Source organism: Pan troglodytes, chromosome 15, assembly GCF_028858775.2.
Source record: "Pan troglodytes isolate AG18354 chromosome 15, NHGRI_mPanTro3-v2.0_pri, whole genome shotgun sequence".
NCBI lineage: Eukaryota > Metazoa > Chordata > Mammalia > Primates > Hominidae > Pan > Pan troglodytes.
In genome coordinates this window covers 22,172,385-22,193,182 of record NC_072413.2, presented here as the reverse complement: position 1 = coordinate 22,193,182, position 20,798 = coordinate 22,172,385, and positions in this window count along the sequence as shown.

The window sequence follows — 20,798 nt, the reverse complement described above, 5'->3', positions numbered from 1 at the left end:
CTCTGCATAGCAGACAATGCAAAATTTACGCCCGACAAAGACACCTTATATTATTGCACTGAGCTCAAGATTTTGACCTGTTTGATCTGAGAGTATAACTTTCAAAAACATTTGTCTAGTTCTTCCCTTTCAGACTATCAATCTTTGGATGAACTGTTCCATCACCATAAACAACTGCTAGTCAAGCAAACCTAAATATGCATTTCCAAAAGGTGTCTAGGTTGTTGGTTACCATGGAGCTATTTTAATTAGTAAAGCCATTAAACGGAAAGTCCTGTGAGACTCTTTTAAAACCTTGGCTGAAATGCCACAAGCAATGAGTTTTATCTCAACATCAGTAGAAAAGTTGACAAATTAAAAGTCGGCAGAAAAGAAATAGAGATAGGGAGGTTAGAAGGCTCTACACGTTAACTCTATAGTTGCAAGGTTTTTTAAAAAACAGCTTGAGTAATGATAATTTGGGCTCTGAATTTTTCTTGATGTAATTTGCCCATCAATTTTTAAATTGCACATGAGAATAGGCCATAATATGTGGACAGTGGGAGTCCCAGAAAACTTGGCATGCTTTAATGTTTGAAAATTCTGTTTCTTATTAATTTCTCAAAAACAAAGAAAATGCTATAAATTCTTTCATAAAATATCAAGAATTTGGACCAGTGTTTTAGATGATGGGGACCACAGTAGTGGCTTTCAATTAGCTATCTTGCATACACCATCTAGAATGTTTATTTTTGCTCTTGGATGAATTTTAGAAACAAGGGAAAAGGGCCAAATCATTTACAGGTGGGCATAACCAAGCCAAAATGGAACCAAGATAAGAGTGTTCACAAAACTTTTAACCTAGGCATGCAGATCAAACAAAATATTGAATTAGGCTTGCAAAAAGGACAAAAAGTAAATTTACCAGAAAAGATATGCCTTGTAATAACCAATGGTATGCTGTTTTCAAGAGACCCATCTCACACGTAGTGATACCCTTAGGCTCAAAATAAAGGGATGGAGGAAAATCTACCAAGAAAATGGAAATCGAAAAAAGCAGGGGTTGGAACCCTAATTTCAGACAAAACAGACTTTAAACCAGCAAAGATCAAAAAAGACCCTTTACATGGTGGTAAAGGGTTCAATTCAACAACAAGACTTAACTATCATTAATATATATTCACTCAACACAGGAGCACCCAGATTCCTAAAGCAAGTTATTAGAAACCCACAAAGAGACTTAGACTCCCACACAATAATAGTAGGAGACTTTAACACTTCATTGACAGTAGTAGACAGATTATCAAGGCAGAAAATTAACAAAGGTACTCAGGAGCTGTACTCAACATTGGACCAAATAGATTTGACAGACCTTTACAGAACTCTCCACATCAAACCAACAGAGTATACATTCTTCTCATTGCCACATGGCACATACTCTAAAATTGGCCACACAGGTGTACATAAAACAATGCTTAGCAAATGCAAAAGAACTGAGATCATACCAAATACACTCTTGGACCACAGCACAATAAAAATACAAATGAAGACTAAACAAATTGCTCAAAACCATGCAATTACATGGAAATCAAACAATCCAATCCTGAATAACCTTTTTGTGTAAATAATGAAATTAAGGCAGAAATCAAGAAGTTCTTTGAAATTAATGAGAACAAAGATACAACATACCAGAATCTCTGGGACACAGCTAAGGCAGTGTTAAGAGGGAAATTTATAGCAGCAAACACCCACATCAAAGGTTAGAAAGATCTCAAATTAGAAACCTAACATCACAATTAAAAGAAATAGAGAAGCAAGAGCAAACCAATCCCAAAGCTAGTAGAAGACAAGAAATAACCTAAATCAGAGCTGAACTGAAGATTAAGGCATAATAAACTATTCAAAAGATCAATAAATCCAGGATTTTTTTTTAAGTAAGTTTTTTAAATTAGTCTAGCTGCTAGCTGGATTAATAAAGAAGAAAAGAGAGAAGACACAAATAAATACAATTAGAAATGACAAAGGGGATGTTACCACTGACCCCTCAGAAATACAACCACCAAAGACTGCTATGAACACCTCTATGCAAACAATCTAGAAAATCTAGAAGAGATGGATAAATTCCTGGACACATACACCATCCCAAAACTAAACCAGGAAGAAATTGAATCCCTGAACAGACCAACAATGAGCTCCAAAACTGGATCAGTAATAAATAGCCTACCAACCAAAAAAAGTCCAGGACCAGACATATTCACAGCTGAATTCTACCAGATGTACAAAGAAGAGCTGGGACCATTCCCATTGAAACTATTCCAAAAATCGAGGAGGAGCAACTCCTCCCCAACTCATTCTACGAGGCCAGTATCATCCTGATATCAAAACCTGGCAGAGACACACACACAAAAAGAAAACTTCTGGCCAATATCCTTGATGAACATTGATGCAAAAATCCTCAACAAAATACTGGTTAACTGAATCCAGCAGCACATCTAAAAACTAACCCAACACAATCAAGTAGGCTTTATCTCTGGGATGTGAGGTTGGTTCAACATATGCAAATCAATAAATGGGATTCATTACATAAACAGAACTAAAGACAAAAACCACATGATTATCTCAATGGATGCAGAAAAGGCTTTTGATAAAATTCAATGTCCCTTCATGTTAAAAACTCTCAATAAACTAGGTATTGAAAGAACACACCTCAAAATGATAACAGCCATCTGTGACAAACCCACAGCCAACATCACGTCGAATGGGCAAGAGCTGGAAGTATTGCCCTTGAAGACTGGCACAAGGATGCCCTCTCTCACCACTCCTATTCAACATAGTACTAGAAGTTCTGGCCAGAGTAATCAGGCAAGAGAATGATATAAAAGCCATCCAAATAGGAAGAGAAAAGTCAAATGATCCCTGTTTGCAAATGCCATAATTCTATATTGAGAAAACCCCACAGTTTGGCACAAAAGTTTATTTAGCTGATAAACAACTTTGGCAAAGTTTCAGGATACAAAATCAATGTACAAAAATCACTGGCATTCCTATATATCAGCAACAGTCAAGCCAAGAGCCAAATGAAGAATGCAATTCCATTCACAATGACCACACACATAAAATATACCTAGGAATACAGCTAACCAGGGAGGCGGAAGATATCTACATAGAGAATTACAAAACACTGCTCAAAGAAATCAGAGATGACATAAATGGGGAGACATTCCATGCTCATGCAAAAGAAGGATCCATATTGTTAAAATGGCCATATTTCCCAAAGCAATGTACAGATTCAATGCGATTTCTACTAAACTACAAATGACATTCTTCACAGAACTAGGAAAACTATTTTAAAATTCATATAGAATCAGAAAGGAGCCCAAAGAGCCAAGGCAATCCTAAGCAAAAAGAACAAAGCTGGAGGCATCATGCTGCCTGACTTCAAACTGTACTACAGGGCTACAATAACCAAAGCAGTGTGGTACTGGTGCAAAAACAGACACATAGAACAATGGAACAAAATAGAGAGGGCAGAAATGAGGCCACACACCTGCAACCATTTGATCTTCAACAAAGCTGACAAAAATAAGCAATGGGGAAAGGACTCCCTATTCAAATAAATGGTGCCAGGATAACTGGCTAGCCATATGCAGAAGATTGAAACTGGACACGTTCGTTACACCATATACAAAAATCAACTCAGGATGGATTAAAGACTTAAACATAACACCCAAAACTATAAAAACCTTGGAAGACAACCAAGGCAATACCATTCTGGACATAGGAGGGGGCAAAGATTTCACAAAAAAAGACACCAAGAGCAATTGCAACAAATGCAAACATTGACAAATTGGAACTAATTAAACTTAAGAGCCTCTGCACAGCAAAAGAAACTATCAACAGAGTAAACATAACCTATAGAATGGGAAAAAATTTTCGCAAACTATGCATTTGATGAAGGTCTAATATCCAGCATCTATAAGGAACTTAAACAAATCTGAAAGAAAAAACAAAAACAAAAACAAAAACAACCCCATTAAAAAGTGGGCAAGGGACACGAACAGACGCTTTTCAAAAGAAGACACACATGTGGCCAACAAGCATATGAGAAAAAGCTCAATATCACTGATCATTAGAGAAATGCAAATCAAAACCACAATGAGATACCATCTCACACCAGTTATAATGGCTATCATTAAAAAGTCAAAAAATAACAGATGCTGGCGATGTTGTGAAGAAAAGGGAACACTCATATTCTATTGGTGGGAGGGTAAATTAGTTCAAGTATTGTGGAAAGCAGTGTGGTGATTCCTCAAAGACCTAAAAACAGAACTACCACTTGATCCAGCAATCTCATTACTGAGTATATACCCAAAGGAACATAAATTGTTCTACCATAAGGACACATGTATGTGTATGTTTACTGCAGCACTATTCACAAAGCAAAGACATGGAATCAACTTAAATGCCCATTAATGGCAGGCTAGATACAGAAAATGTGGTACATATACACCATGGAATACTATGCAGACATAAAAAGAATGATATCATGTCCTTTGCAGGAACATGGATGGAGCTGAAGGCCATTATCCTTAGCAAATGAATTCAGGAACAGAAGACCAAAAAGTGTATATCCTATCTTGTAAGTGAGAGCTAGATGATGAGAACATATGGACACATTGAGGGGAATAACACACGCTGGGGCCTACTTGAGGGTGGAGAGTAGGAGAAGAAAGAGGATCTAAAAAATAACTACTGGGTACTGGGGTTAGTACCTGGGTGAGAAAGTAATCTGTACAACAAATCCCTGTGACATGAGTTTACCCATATAACAAACCTTCTCATGTACTTGTGAACCTAAAATAAAAGAAAAAAAATAAGATAAAATAAAATGAGGAAACTAAAAAGGAAAAAGAAAGACAATTAAAAAGAAAAACGAAAGAAAAGAAAAAAGAAAATAAAAAAAGATATGTCCTGCAGACAAAATGAAAATTCTAGGGAAGCCAGAATACTCAAACTAGAAGGATATTTGTACTTATAGCAGAAAAGAATTGCTAGAAAATACAGTCTTTTATCCCTCCAGAGGGATGTAAGGTCCTTTATTTAAGGGGGTCTTATAACAAAATCAAATCCCAAATAAAGTCAAAAGCTACTACCAAAAGGAGGGAGGCTCAGCCTGAGAGAAGTCTCACCAGAGCAGAAAAAGTGAGCCGTAAAAGTGGAGAGCTCAAAGGGTTAACACATCAGTTCTGCACACTGGCGTACTGCACACCGGTTCCAAGAATCACTGATTCCTTCCAATAGTGATTTTTCTTCAGATCCCAGTTGTGACACCATTTATGCCAACCTAAATAATGAACACAGACAGAGCAGTCTAAAGAAAACATTTCCTATGATAATGATATCCCATTGATATCTATACCTCTGTATGATATCTATACCTTTGTAACCCTACCCTATGTCAACAAAAATGAACTGAGGGTGAGACACCCACTACACTAGTCTTGCTTCTGGACATCTGGACCAGGACAGTGGCTGAAACCCACATCTCTTCAAAGGTCGGAAAGGATTATTGATTATTGGAGAGAGGAGGAATACCGGCTGGTGCATTCACTGTCAATCCCAATTTTAGCAGATGGGGTGAAGGCACAATCTACCTTATCAAGATCTTAGGAATTCTGATCTAAAAGTTTCAAAATACAGTACATTTTCTTACTTAGGGATCATCCCTGCCTCCATTATCTATAGTTGCAGCCCTGGTCCTGGGATCACTGCATCAGGTAGGAAAAATAAAGTCAAGGTGATGCAGGGGAGAATTGTTTGCTCACACCAACATCCTTCCCCATGGTAAGGTTTCTATAGTCATGTCATTATGCTCTCTCTCCTCTTATTCAGATCCCCTAGAACAATAGAGGAATCTGTCTAGTGGGGACCCTCAGTAGCCCCTCCCATGTATAATTTGAGCACACATTTGTGAAGGTGTGTAAGCCAGCCTTTTATGCCTTTATTTTCCTCCGTTTTAGATAACAAATTTTCAACTGACCATTTGAATTCTCTATCAAACCCTAACTCTAAGGATGAGACTATGTTGTTTGGTCTGAAGAAATGTGTCTTGGTTCATATTGGTATAATATTCTTTTCTCAGTCTTTTTATAGTATTTTTAACATTTCATCTACCACTGGTTATGCAAAACCCAATCCAGAGTAAGTGTCTATTCCTGTCAGGACCCATTAATTGCTCCCAAGTCTACTCACACTGATCCAATGAAACTGACTTGCCAGCTGTGTTAAGGGCTTTTCCCCTCAGGAAATCTGTCCCAGAGCCATCTGCAGTCTGTCTCTCTCACTAGCACACAGAACAGATCTTGTTGGCATTTTCTGCAAGAAGAATATGTCTAGATTCAGCCCATCTCTGCATTGCTGAAGTACCACATCTACTCATTTCATGGACCCAGGTGGCCATCTCAAGCAAACACAACAGGATATACTCTTGCCAATTCTAATTGCCTTCTGACCCTAGAAAGGATCTCTTCTGATGAACATTATCATATTCCACTTTAATGTGCTCCTTAAATTCCTATAGTAATTTCCATGAGGTTGTGCCCCATACAGGCGTCTACTTAATAGGCCAGTGTTCCATTGACTATATAGCCAGGTCATGGGCTACTGTCATAAGTCAGTAAAAACCCAAACTTAAAAGCTTTTATTATTGTTCAATTCCCCCTTCACTGCCAGGAAAACGGCATGCGACTCAGTCCGTTGAGCTAATTTGTTATCTTTTTCAATCAGAGTCTTTCAATCTGCCAGTCTTAGTGTGGTGGCCTTCCAAACAGGAGGCTATTCATCCACCTTGGAACTGCCATTCATGAACCAAGCAGCTCTTTGATGGTTAATAGAGATCTATTAACAGGGCACTGTCCAGGTGGCAATAGGACCCAGTAGTTCCTCAGGTGTCAATCCGAGAAGTCAGTCCTAGAGGGAAAGAGTCTACCTGCTTGTAGATACAATGGGTACCTCTGTGTCCACCCAGTAACATGTTTCTCTCATTTTCACTTTATTATGGAGCTCTTCTGGATGCTGTCTTCCTTATTAGATTGTTTCTCTGACATAACACAAGACAATATCAGTATTTCAGGTTTCAGGAGCATTTTATGTCCTTCACTCACAGGGGCTTTTACCATTAATGTCCAATAGTAAGGAAGTAGCTGTTTCTCAAATTGTGTGTATCTTACTATACCATTTAGGAATATTCTGATACAGAATCCCAGTGGTCACCTATGAGTGGTACTCACAGGCTTTTGCAGTAATCTCCAGTCTACATATAATAGGCATGTGTTACAGACACTTCCAAGATCATATATGGTATGGAAGGACAAAATAAGCATTGAGAGAGGAACTACTTTTTGCAATTCAGCCATGGCTTGCTTTTTTGGTCCCTCATTCAAATACAGCACTCTTTGGGTAGTTTTATGGATAGCAGTGTGTAACATTTCTAGATGTGGAATATGCATCCTCCAAAATCTAAATAGACCAATGAAACATTGGGCTTCTTTGTTTATTTCAAGGAGTAGTAATGAGATCAGTTTATTTGTGCTTACCTATGGAATGTCATGGCTGGCACCTGCCCAGGTTATTCCTAAGAATTCCACCATTTTGAGAGGCCTTGATCCTTGCTAGACTTATCAGCCAGCCTCTGCTGGTCATGTGTGTCACTGCTGCATTTAGGTCATTCCTCACCTGGTTTTCAGTTTCAGATATTATCAGGATATAATCAATACAGTGTATTATTACACTTAGAACCTGCTTTAATCCAAATACCTTTTAACCAAATTATTGTAGTAGCTGGTGAATTTAAATAATCCTATAACAACATAATCTTTCCATGTCAGGGCAAACTGCAACTGGTTTTTTTCTAAGATAGACATAGAACAAAAAAAGCATTTGCAAAATCAGTCACTAAGTACCAGACTCTTTAGCCTGCTGTACTTTTTGTGGCATTGAAGCAATATCAAGACTACTAGTGCTATGGGTGGCACCAGTTTATTCAAGCCTCAATATTCCACTATTAGTCCAGATGAGCCATCTGCTTTTTTCACAAGCCATACAGAGCTTTGTATAAAAAATTCATGGATACCAGCACTTCAGCTACTAACATGTCATTGATTTCTTTTTGTGCACCGGATGTCCTATAATGTTTCAAACTAAAACCTATGAGGGCTTGAGCAGCTCTAGTTGTTCCCAATTAGCATGTCCCATCAAGACTGGCAGACTTGACTGAGGGCAGACTTAGATGCTTTCTGTTTTACAACAGTAGACAGGGAAAGTGTTCCATAGTCAGACTAATACCCATACCAATAACACATTTAGATAAAGGAGACATGAAATCCCTCCAAACATTCCGATTCTTTGTTTTTTTTTCTACTGGACAATTTCAACAACACAAATGTAAAACATTCTAACTTATATTCGACCTTTCACCTTAATCCCATGAGCCACTGCATGTCTGTGCCCTCCCAATCTAATTGTAGCTCCCATTAAGACTTCATTAACAGGTTTTGAAATCACTATGTATTGGGGTCCCTAGTCAAGGAGTCCTAGAAAAGTCTTCTCTACTCCTGGTCATTTCGCCCCACAGAAGACCTAGTTTTCTAGTCAATCTTCATTTTGATTAATCTGGCAGACCATTGTGACAGGTAATTCAAGTTCACGTTTCTCATTGTCATCTTTGTCCTTTGTTGTTGTTTTTTAATTCCTCAAAACAGGGGTAAATAGAGCAGAGTTACTTAAGGTCCTTTAATATTGAGGGGTCGGGAGGGTTTCCCATTGGCCCACCTAACTTCCACAGTGTTGCATTAAGACCTTTGTTTTAACTCCATCAATGTCAGCTTTATTCATTCCATTTCTTCATCATTTAAATATTTCTGCTCTGCTGGGACATGTCCCTCCCTTGACTCTTCCATTTGTCTTTCCTCACTTTCATGTGAATCACCCTAATTTTCTAAGCAGTTGTAAAGCCCATAAGGGTAAGCTAAGATAACATATCTGATGAGGTTTCTCTTACCATTGTTTGATTTTATAGCAGTAAGATTATATGGGGTCCCAGGCAAAAGGGTCCCCCTTAAATCTTGATATTTACCATGATGTAGGTAAGGGCTATATTTAGTGGATAAATAACCTGATCATTATAATGTTAATCCAACATGGCTTGCATATGAAGTATATCAGCTCCTTTACTTGGAAAATTCCATTTGGCATTTTTTTTTTTTAGTAAAACAATCCCCCTTCTTAATGTAAACACATTTTACAGTAGCCTTTATCCAGTCCTCCAGGCTACCTGTACCTGCTATGTGTCTGGATGATACACATCTACAATGTTCAAAAGAGAGCTGTGGATTTTACAGCAACCCAAACATGTTCTTCTAATCTGCAGTGTTCAAAGTCAAGGATGCTGCCACTATGTTAGTCATTTTCACAATCATTTCAGTAAAGGCTTTACAAAAAAATTGATGGTAATGATCCACAAAATGAGACAAGTCTTTCACACTATCCCCTGGTTTCAGCAGTTTCTTGTTTTTACCCTCCCTCCACCTGGACAACCTCCCTGGTGACCAGAGGTTGTAGACATGATGTCTGTTGTCCCAGCATAATTTGTCCCTTATTTCTTATTATTTTGCCTTTTCTTGCATATCAAGTAAGCCAACTCCTTGGGAGCCGGGTCTACCACTTCTAAATTTCATTGATTACTTTTGCCGCTCATAACTGATCACAGTGCAGCTATAGTTCCATACCATGGATGACCAGATAGCCACCCAGAATTAAAGGTTCACCAATCCCTGCCCTTATTTCCTTTCTCTATCCAAATCACATAGTTCAGTGAGTCAGGGTTGATCTAGTGAATCCTGGTCCAGAGGCCAACTGCAAAAGTTACTTAACTATGAAGTTGGGAGAATAGATCATAAGACCCCCTCACTTCTGACACCAGTTGCAGGTGTGAAGATCCCCAGAGCACCCTCAGTTTCAGTCATTCACCAGAAAGACTAACAGAACTCACTTAAATCTATTATACCCACAGTTACAATTTATTATAGGCAAATAACATGCATAAAAATCAGCCATGGGAAGAGACACATAGGGCAGAATCCAGGAAAGTTACCAAATATGAGAAGCTTCTTCTCCCCATGAAGTAAGGATAGCATTGCTTTCCTGGCATGGGTGCATAACAACACACACAGAATACCGGCAATGAGAGATGCTCATCCAATCCTTGGTGTCTAAAGTCTTTACTGGGACTCATGTAGGCATGCTTGACTTCCCAGTGGCTGATGTCAGTTTCCAGTCCCCAAGGAAGTCAACTATTGTGTGAGGTAAAGCCCCCACCCTAAATCACATTGTTGGTGGGGCTCAAAGCCCCCACCATAAATCACTATGTTAATGTCTGGCTCACCCAAGACCCCAAAGCAAACAAAGCCACTCCCAGGTGGGACATTCCAAGGGCTTAGAGACCACCTCCCAGGAGCAAAGGGGGGGGAAAAAAAGCAGTCAGACATCTTTTGGACAAGGTTAAATTTTTTGCTACATAGCAATTCTCAAGTGTTATTAAAAAACAAGTAGGAAAACTACAGAACACAATTTAATAGTATTTTCCTCCTTTTTCACACAAGCTTATGGCCGAGTAAAGGATCCTGACTCTAGCTCTGGATACAGTATTTGGCTCATTCTGGGAACCTGACTTTGATAAGAAGACGAAGAACTTTGTGAATTGAAGTAAATCACATGAGAATCACTGAACTGACCTAAGAAAAGTTTGGATTTCTGTGAAAGAGTATTCTACCACTCCTAAAGAGATATGCATTTGGCTGCAGTTTTCCACTTTTCACATAGGGGAGTGAGCTTTCTCTTGTTTGAACAACCATGAAGAACTGGGATATTATCTCATTTCAGGTGAAAACAGTATTCATGTATGCTTATCACAAATTTAGTATTCAGGATTCAGTATTTGCACAGAGGAAAAGTAAGCATAAGTTTTAGATGAAAGACATAAATTTTATTATTTATTTTTAACTTCAAAAATATTATTTTCTATGAAAATATGGACCTATAAAAGAGATCAAGAAATTAATACATGTATATAATACATTTATAACTGCTAGACCTTTATTTGAGTCTGATCATGTTACTCAGTGAGAAACTTTTTTTTCTAAGTCTTAATAAGATGTCTTACACTATATTTTTATTTATATTGCTTTGGCTTGTGATTAATTGCTTTGCTATTCAATACTGGCAAAATTTTTTATACAGTAAATAACATTAATTAAAATAAATTTATAACTTATTTAAATAAATCTATCAAGATGACCTTTCAAAAATTCAATTCCTTTTGGTTTAAGCCAGTTATTTAAGGGAGATGTATTATGTTTGTCTTAAGAATTTTTTAAATTTATGAAAAAGAAAGAAAGATTAATTTCAAGAAAGGTTATCCAGTCTTGGAGCTACCTGATTATATTCAAGACAGATTGGCTTAAAAAATTTGTTAGCTTTAAATAGCAGAAATAACTACTCTTGCATGTATCATATACCATGTCCCATACCTCAGCAGCATGTCTTATACTATAAATAAAACTTTGAAGTCTATTTGGATAAGATTTTTTGAAAATCAGGTAGGAATTTATTAAAAGGAAAAACTGAGCTCTTCTCACCTGCATTACTGACTTGCAGTAGAGGGGTTATTCTTTGTGGGGTGGAGGGTAGGGGGACCAAACAAAAAGAGCAGGCTGATAAATTGGCTACAGTAAATAGATCCATAGGAAAATATCAGTCCTTATAAAAAATTATTTTGGTCATCTTCCCTGGTCAGAACTTGGACAGAGCTTGTGAAACCTTTGTAATTTCCCAAGTGATAAAGGTGCTAGGAGCATATTTTGTTCTAATGAGGTGACTCTTGCTGGGTTCCTTAATAAAGCCTGGTCACCAGGAAGATCAAGGCATGGTTAGAAACTTGGAACCCTCTCTCATCCCCCATCAACAGGTAGGGGAGAGGAACTAGAGATTGAGTTTATAATTGATCATGCTTATGTGACAAAGCCCCCCCAAAAAATCTCTAAAAGACAGGATTCAGAGAGCATCCAGGTTGGTGAACACATCCCATGTGCTAGGAGGGGGTTGCATTCCAACTCCATGGGGACAGAAATTCTGTATTCAGGACCCCTCCAGAGCTCTCTCTATATATCTCTTCATCTGGCTGTTTATCTGTGTCCTTTATAATATCCTTAATGATAAACTGGTAAACATCTTCCCCTGAGTTCTGTGAGCCATCATAGCAAATCATCAAAACTGAGGAGGGAGTCGTGAGAACCCTCCATTTGTAGCCAATGCTGATAGAAGTGTGGGTAACCTGGGGATTCGCTACTTGAAATTGGCATCTGAAGTGGGGGCAGTCTTGTGGGACTGAGCCCTTAACCTGTGGCATCTGCACCAACTCCAGGTAGTTGGTGTCACAGTTGAATTATAGGATGCCCAGTTGGTGTCCAGAGAGTAGGAGAATTGGTTGGTATCAGGAAAACTCCCACACATTTGGTCACAGAAGTGCTGAAAGTGTTGCACGTCATAGAGAAATGCTTTCCTTTCCTCTTTACAGTAAACTGGGGAGAGAACAGAAGGAAAAAGTTGCTTCTTTAAAAGCCATGGAAAGGAAAGGAATTTTAAGAAAAATAAAACTCTTAAATATAGCAAATGGGATGACAGCTGCTGTATACAAAATGACAAAATTAACAAAGTAATATACCCATTATGTGTACAGCAATTTGCAGTTATCACAAAATTTTCATATATAATGCATGTGTGTGCATATATATGTATAGATTATGTAGATTATATAAATGTGTATGTGTATATAAATTCTCTTCCTGAAGATAGAATCAACTGGTTCTTTCCTGGGGCAAGAACACTGAGTTATAGCTTCAAGACCTGAGTCATATTACTATTTGCTCTGAATTTAAAAGTTAAAAAGTCAAACAAATTTGCAAGACTAGGTTCTAATGACAATTACTTTGTCAAGGATGCAAACCACTTTTCATTTCAAAAGCACATGCGGACTTAAAGCTTGTGAAAACCAGATAAAGGTAGGCATACTTTGGAAAGAAACTGCCTGGTATAGAGGGATTAATTGTTTCCACACATCTAAGCCTGACTCCAAAACTGGCAATGGAAGACTGTATCTTGCTAACAAGTCTTAGACATGTAGTACTTGAGAAAGAACAGGTAAGGCCAGGCGCAGTGGCTCACGCCTGTAATCCCAGCACTTTGGGAGGCCAAGGCAGGCGGATCACGAGGTCAAGAGATCCAGACAATTCTGGCCAACATGGTGAAACCCCGTCTCTACTAAAAGTACAAAACTTAGCTGGGCGTGGTGGCACTCGCCTGTAGTCCCAGTTACTTGGGAGGCTAGGTTCAAGGAGAATTGCTTGAACCTAGGAGGCGGAGGTTGCTTTGAGCCAAGATTGCGCTACTGTGCTCCTACCTGGCGACAGAGCGAGACTCCATCTCAAAAAAAAAAAAAAAAGAAAAAAAAAAGAAAGAACAGGTATATTCTATACCAAGGTGTTTGGAATGGAGACCAGGAAAATGATAGGAATGAAAATATGTTCAGAGCAACCCAGGCTGAGACTGGGGAGGCACACTTGAAGACACGACGGGGCAAGAGGTTTCGTAGTTTACTTGGTTTCCCACCCATAGCTGCATTTAGACACTCTACTAACTTCAATAGGCATGTTGGGCCAGGATGCAAAATTATTTGCCTTTTAGTTCACAATATTTTATCCATTTCATAACACATATGGCTTAGAAGTTGAGAGTATGGGGCTTGAAGACAAATCTCAGTGCTAAGGAATAATAATTATAATAGGCTGGGCAGGTTATTTAACTTCTCTCTGATTGCTTCCTTACGTTTCAAGGGGGGATAGCACCACCCACCTCAGTGGGTTTGCATAAAGATAAAAACACCAAGTGTGCCTTAGTTTGGTACTTAGAACATACTACAAAACACGGACCCATTAGTAATAAAAACAGCTGCTCTAGAACTCTCCTTAGGAAGAAAGAGCCGGATTTTAACAGAGAACAAACATAAGCTGTGTTGCACAAACCCTTTCTCCAGCTGAATCTTCACTGTGTCTCCCTGGGTCCCAACCCACAATCCTCATGACCCCATAGGAGGCTCAAAGCATCTACAGAAGGCAGATGTTAAGACAGAGGTGTGATTTTTTTTTAAGAGACTAAGAAACTCAAAATAATGAATGGCTATCTATCATGTGCAATGACTCTGGAGAAATATAAAATACGAACTCTGCCCTTAAGATATTGTCAGCCTGGTGGCAGTGGGAAGAGGTGCAGGGGAAACACTGAAACTTGGTTTGGAGAGACAGCCATGTAAAACCAAGTAGATGTATTTATAAGGCTTCCCTGAAGAAGGGATGCCTTTGCTGAGTCTGAGGGAAGAGTAGAACAATCCAGCGAATGAGAAGATGCAAGTATGAAATGCAAGAACATTGTTATGTTTATAGTAGAAGGAGCTTGTGAAGGCAAAGGGAAAAGAATCAGGAACAAATCAACAAAATCCCAGTGTGGGAAGGCAAGAAATGTACATTTTATCATCAAAGCCAATGGAAAGCCATGGTTGAATCTCCACAATGAGATGAACTTGATCAGCTTTTCACCTTGGAAAGGTTCCTCCAGCTTGGTTTCGAAGTAAGAGCAAAACAGAAGCTACAGCTACACTTCAGGCAAGACAGATGACCACTCCAACAAAATGCAGTGACTGAGGAATCAGGAGAAGATCAACTAAAAGGTAGCAGATATATTAGCAGGGCTTGGTGACAATTGGGTATGGAAGAAGTGAGAAGGATCTTTGCTGACTGCGGTTTCTGGCTTAGACAACTGAATGGATAGTGGGCCCATATGTTAACATAGAAAATGCAAGGAAAGGACCAGAGTTCCTGGGAGCTGATGTGCACAGTCCATAGAGATTCATAGAGGTCCACGTGTACTGTGGCAGTAAGCAAAGCTGTGAAAGACGCCCTGCGTGATGGACAGAATGTGATTTGGTGTCTTTCAGAAGGAGTCTCGGTCCTGGTTTGGGGCTTTGATGACTCAACAAAGTGAAGTCTGGAAAGAGGGCAGGGAGACCTCCTGGTGTGTCCTAGGGGGAGGAGAAAGGAAAGGATGCCCTGCCTTAGAGAGGAGAGAGAACAGCAGCTGCCCAGACACCCCAGGACCTGCCCAATCTTGAGCTACTCCTGTTGCTGGGATTCCTTCTGTGCCCTAGACAAAGCAACTGGGACTCACCATAAAGGTAAGAAGATTGTATGTTGAATATTTTATATAAATAGATCTATAGAGATACAGAGATATGAATAGATATTCTTCCAAAAATACCATAGACCTGAGACAGGTGTCCCATCCCTTGGGCAAGAGAATGTTATAGAACAGTATATATGCAAAGACTTTCCAAGATGTAAGTAGCCATATATATATATTTTTAATCAATTTCTTCATTAGTATGAAAGATTCAGAAAGGCAAATTTATAAAATTTATAGAGACAAAGTAGATAAAGGTTGTCTGGGCCTGGGGCTAGGAAGAGGGATCAACTGTAAAGGGCATGAGGGGTTTTACTGGAGCCATGAAAGTGTTCTACAACTCACCGAATGTGATGGTTGCACAACTTGGTAAAGTTACAAAAATCATTGAAATGCAGACTTAAATTTTATGATATGTAAAATGTATGTCAATAAAATTATTTCTTAAAAAAGAAATAAATTTTCAGATCTTCAACTTCCATGTGTGGTCTTTCCTAAATATGATTTGCCTGAGAAAGCACCTGTTCTTGCTTATGTAAAATTCACTTTGCTAGCTCCCCTTTTAGTTGGCCTACTCAAAAAGGAAGAGAGTCATATTCTTTTCCTATCCTTATTTTTACTATGGTAAAAATGGAGTGATGAGTGAAGAAAACTTCAAGCTGCCAACAGTAAGACCATCCTAAATATTGTTACTGAGATGCCTCCTTTAATGACTCATGCCTTATGGCTTGTTATCTTTCTCTTTTTTACTTAATTTGGTGAAGAGTATAGCCTTGTATTAGAAATTAAATGTCTTAACCTGCTTTGGGATGTTCTGAATTCGGATATATGGTAGAATGCGGCAGTGGACGTGTTGACAATTTTCCTTTAAGGACCTCACCTTTCCATACCTCAGCTCTTATCAAAGAACACAGCTGGGGAGAATTCCACAAGAGATTAGCAATGATAGCATGGATATACAACATTCAGTGCTGCCACTAGCTTTTCCACGTATTTACATGTGTGCAATCCTTTTCAGCTCTTCTCAACAGTCACCCATAGGTTGTGTTATTAGCCAGGGGAGAAAAGTCACCTGTGAAAAGATGAAGCTGAACCACCTAGTGACACTGGTTTAGTGACTGCCAAAGTTTTCAAGATATATTAGACAAAGCCATGAATCAAATTTCAAATGACTTCTTCAGATTCAATATGAATTAACCAGAAAGATAGTTAGAGTTTCTTTCATCCAGTCACATCATGACGTCCATAATCTGGCTCCATGATCACTAATCTCAGGTGGCCCCAGGACCAGGTTATTTCCTCCTTTGCCATCTGCTCATAGGGGACACCGCCTTAAGACCATGTAACACATATGGCTTAGAAGTTGAGAGTATATAAGCTGAGAGGGAGGCATCCATGCAACAGGGGTGGGTGGCATGGGAATCGGGGCACCAGCTTATGTGATTTGTGTAAACTACTTTGGTATTACTTAGACCTGATCCCTATTGTATCACTTCCTTCAAATGGTGGGTTGTTGCTGTGTCCTCCTAACTTTAAGACTGAGAAAGCCCAGGTTATGATGAGTAGCTCTGGTCACGCCATCCTTTGAAATTCCATGGTCAGGCTGGGCGTGGTGGCTCACACCTGTAATCCCAGCACTTTGGGAGGCCGAGGTGGGTGGATCACCTGAGGTCAGAAGCCTGACCAACATGGTGAAACTCTGTCTCTTCTAAAAATACAAAAATTAGCTGATCGTGGTGGCACGAGCCTGAAATCGCAGCTACTCGGGAAGTTGAGGTGGGAGAATTGCTTGAACCCAGGAGGCAGAGGTTGCAGCGAGCTGAGATCATGCCACTGCACTCCAGCCTGGGCGACAGACTCCATCTCAAAAAAAAAAAAAAAAAGAAAAGAAATTCCATGGTCAGATACTCAGTCTCTACCAGGGATCAGGTGCTACTTGCTACTTTTCAAATGTTTTATTGTTTCGTGCTGCATTTAGCATTGCCTTGCACTAGAACCCTAGGGTTCTGTGCTAAGACTCCCTATTGGGGCTTACCAAGGATTACTCAATAGAACTTTATTGGCACAAATATCTGGGACTCTATGAGATCCATTAGGTCCTGTGGCCCAAGTGGCAGGGCTGGTTATACAACATCTTAACCTGCCACAGAGCCTTCTCTTACCCTGGGCCCCACTCAAAACTGACAGCCTTCATAATCACCCAATAAATAGGTTGCAGCAGAATTTCCAAGAATAGTTTGCAATGTCCCCCAAACCTGAAGAGCACTACCAAATTTTCATTGTCTTTCAACTCTGAATGAAAGTCTCAATATGCCTCAAACCACTGGAATCCTAAAAACCACTCATGTGATGGGTTTCTGGATCTCTGTAGGATTTACCTCTCACCCTCTGAGGCACATATGTGTTACTTAGACATTCAGAGTTCCTTTGACTTCTGCTCATCATGTCCAGTTAACATTATGTCGTCAATATAATGCACTAACATGAAATTCACATTTTAAGTACTCAGGTGCCCAAGCTGGAAAACTGGGCCTCATTTTTAGCTCCTTTTGCTCCGAGGGTGACCAATTTCTCACGAAGGGCTGATAATTTTAACTAATAAAGTTAGATTTCCCAAATCTAACTTATTTTCTGCATCTATACTACTTCTGACTAGTTCAGGGCCTGGCTGGATACCTTCCACTGGCCCCTCCAGGCGCATGCTCCACTCTGTTCCATGCTCTTGGAGGCTGAGCTGTGTGGATGACATCTCACTTCCAGAAGGGTTTTGCTAATAGAGAACCCGATAGATCAGAGGAAAGGAGGGAAATGCGGTTGTGGTATTTATTCACATGGTTTCCTTCTGCAGGGGTGTCTCTGGCTTACTATGACACTTAACCAAAAGTCACAGCCCCTGACAGGCAGCCATCTGTTTTTGTCCTTGTTGGGGTAACTCACTTCCTCCTCTTGCCCTTTCAGGCCTGGATGGTATTAAAACCTCCCTGTGCCTGGCTCCAGTGCTGCACTATCTCTTGTGGTTACCCCATACTTTGCCTCTTAAATAGCCCCTTCATGAAACTCTCTTCAATTTACCCAATTTAAATATGCCATCTATTTCCTGACAGTATCTGATGGGCACAAGACCTTAGTATCTCTTGCTGCAAGAATCTCCTGGCTGCCACATCAAATAAGTGCACCTGCATATACACACATGCTAACGTTGTCTCTATATGGCAAAAATCTGACCATATCAATATCTGACCCCTTTGCATTTCTTATTAAATTTCAGTAACTCCCATTTGCCCTCTACGTAAAGTCTAAGCTTTTTGTTTTGGCATGCAATAACCACCACTATCCAGCCCTTGCCCAATTCTATAGCTTCATCTCCAGCCACTCCGCATCTCATACTTGCTGTTCCAAGGATAACAAACTCTTGGTAGTTTCTCTCACTCTGCGCTGTTTTTCTCCCCCTTGCCCTTACACGTGCTAACTTCCTTGCTTGGTATGCCCTTCTATATTTCCAAACTCCTTACTCCATTCTCCTTCAAGAATAAGCCCTGAAAAATTTAAAAAAAACAAGTCATGTATACTGTGGTCCCATTCATGCAAAATTGAACACATAGCTATTATATGACAATGGCTATTTGGAGAGGTGACTTAAAGAATGGCAAAATAATAATAATAGTTAACAGTGAAATATCAAATTTTTACTTATGTTGGATAATTTTTGAGAAGGTAAGATAATGACTCCCATACAAATGTAAAATGAACAAGTGCCAACATTTAAAAAACTCATTAATTAATGAGGGGAACCACAAAGCCATTACAACTGATTCAAAGGTAAATTCAAAGAACCACACATATATAGGACAAAGGGAAGAGTAAAATGTTTGTTTAATAGATGCAAAGCTGATTTCCTCCAGTGTAGAAGGAAAATTGAATCTCCTCCAGATGAAATTTATATGCATCTATGGATAGATGCAAATATTTATTAGTTATCTAAAACTCTTGAGTTGTAAATAGCTCAAAGGCAATGTAAGATACAGAGACCCCACAGAATCAGGTCACCTAGAAGAGTAGCTAGATAACACCTAGTTTTTCACTGAAGATACCCAGAGTCCATTTCAAAGTCAGGTCTGTTTTAGAGTCTTTTGCAACTTTTCCCTCAACTTTCTTATACATTTTTACAAATATTTTACAAATATTTTAAAAACAATTTATAATGAACATATATCCTTTTTTAATTAAAAAAGCATGCCTCCTAAAAAACAAACAAATGCAATATTAGAAGCTCCTTTTCCTCAATTGACTTAGGTGTCACCTTTTCCAGATTATTTATCTAACCACTGCCACCCCAAGGTTAAGTTAGGCGCCATTCCTTCTCCTGTGCTCCCATAAAATTGTGTGACTCATATGTTCCTCCTACCACAATGTATTATAGTCATATTTTTCTGCAGGCCCAGCTCAGGCTGTGAGTGCTTTGAGTACCAAAATCATGAGTCATCTTTGTATTCTGGCCGCCCAGCCCATAGCAGGTTCCCAATAGATGCTCACTGAATGAATGAAGAGACTAGGGCATGCATAGATTCTGTATCTTTTGCCAAAATTTTATATATATATATATATATATATATATATATATATATATATATATATATATGAATGACTGGGGCAGAGAAGGAGAGAGAGAGAGAGAGAAGGAGAGAGAGAAAGAGAGAGAGAGAGATGCTTAGCTTTTAAAAATAAACTGTTTGGAGTGACATTAACAAAATGTTGAGTAGGAAGAGAAGGAAACCCAACACTGTTTTGAATCCTTGGCTACAAGGGAGGTAGAGAACCATAATGAATGAGCAGGGATTGTAGGAGCCAAATTTCAGAGAAAAAAAGAATTGTGAATATATCTTTAAAGTTCGCTTCAAAAGCATTTATCTGCTATGATATTTACCTAAGATTTACTAAGGTTGAAGTACTTAAATAAGGGAATTGGGTTTATGTAAATAAGTTCAGAGCTACAGATTTGTCAAGATTTGAACAGAGACTCAGTATTCTAAATATCAGGAAAACACAAGTTCACAGTGTACACATTGCCTGATGCCCCCCAAAGCCTGAATACTTAAAAATCAAGAATGGGTACTTTATGATAAATGCTTTAAGACCAGAGCTGAACTGACACCACTGACTGCACAGGGGAAGGGTCTGACATGCAGTAACTAAGGAATTTGACCTGTAGGTCCAGTGAGGCCCCTAAGAAACCATTATATCACTACAGCCAAATCTGCATTCATTCATTCATTCATTCATTCATTCATTCAACAAATACCTATGAAGCCGTTGCTAGGTGCCGGGCACCCTGCTAGAAGTGACAAATGTAACACGGTCACTTTGAGTTAGAAAGATGAATGTGAGGAGTAAGCACAGGAGGGCATCAGGTCACATGGAGGAGACAATGAATCAGCTTTGGGGTGTCAGGAAGACTCCCCTCATGTGCTGAAAAT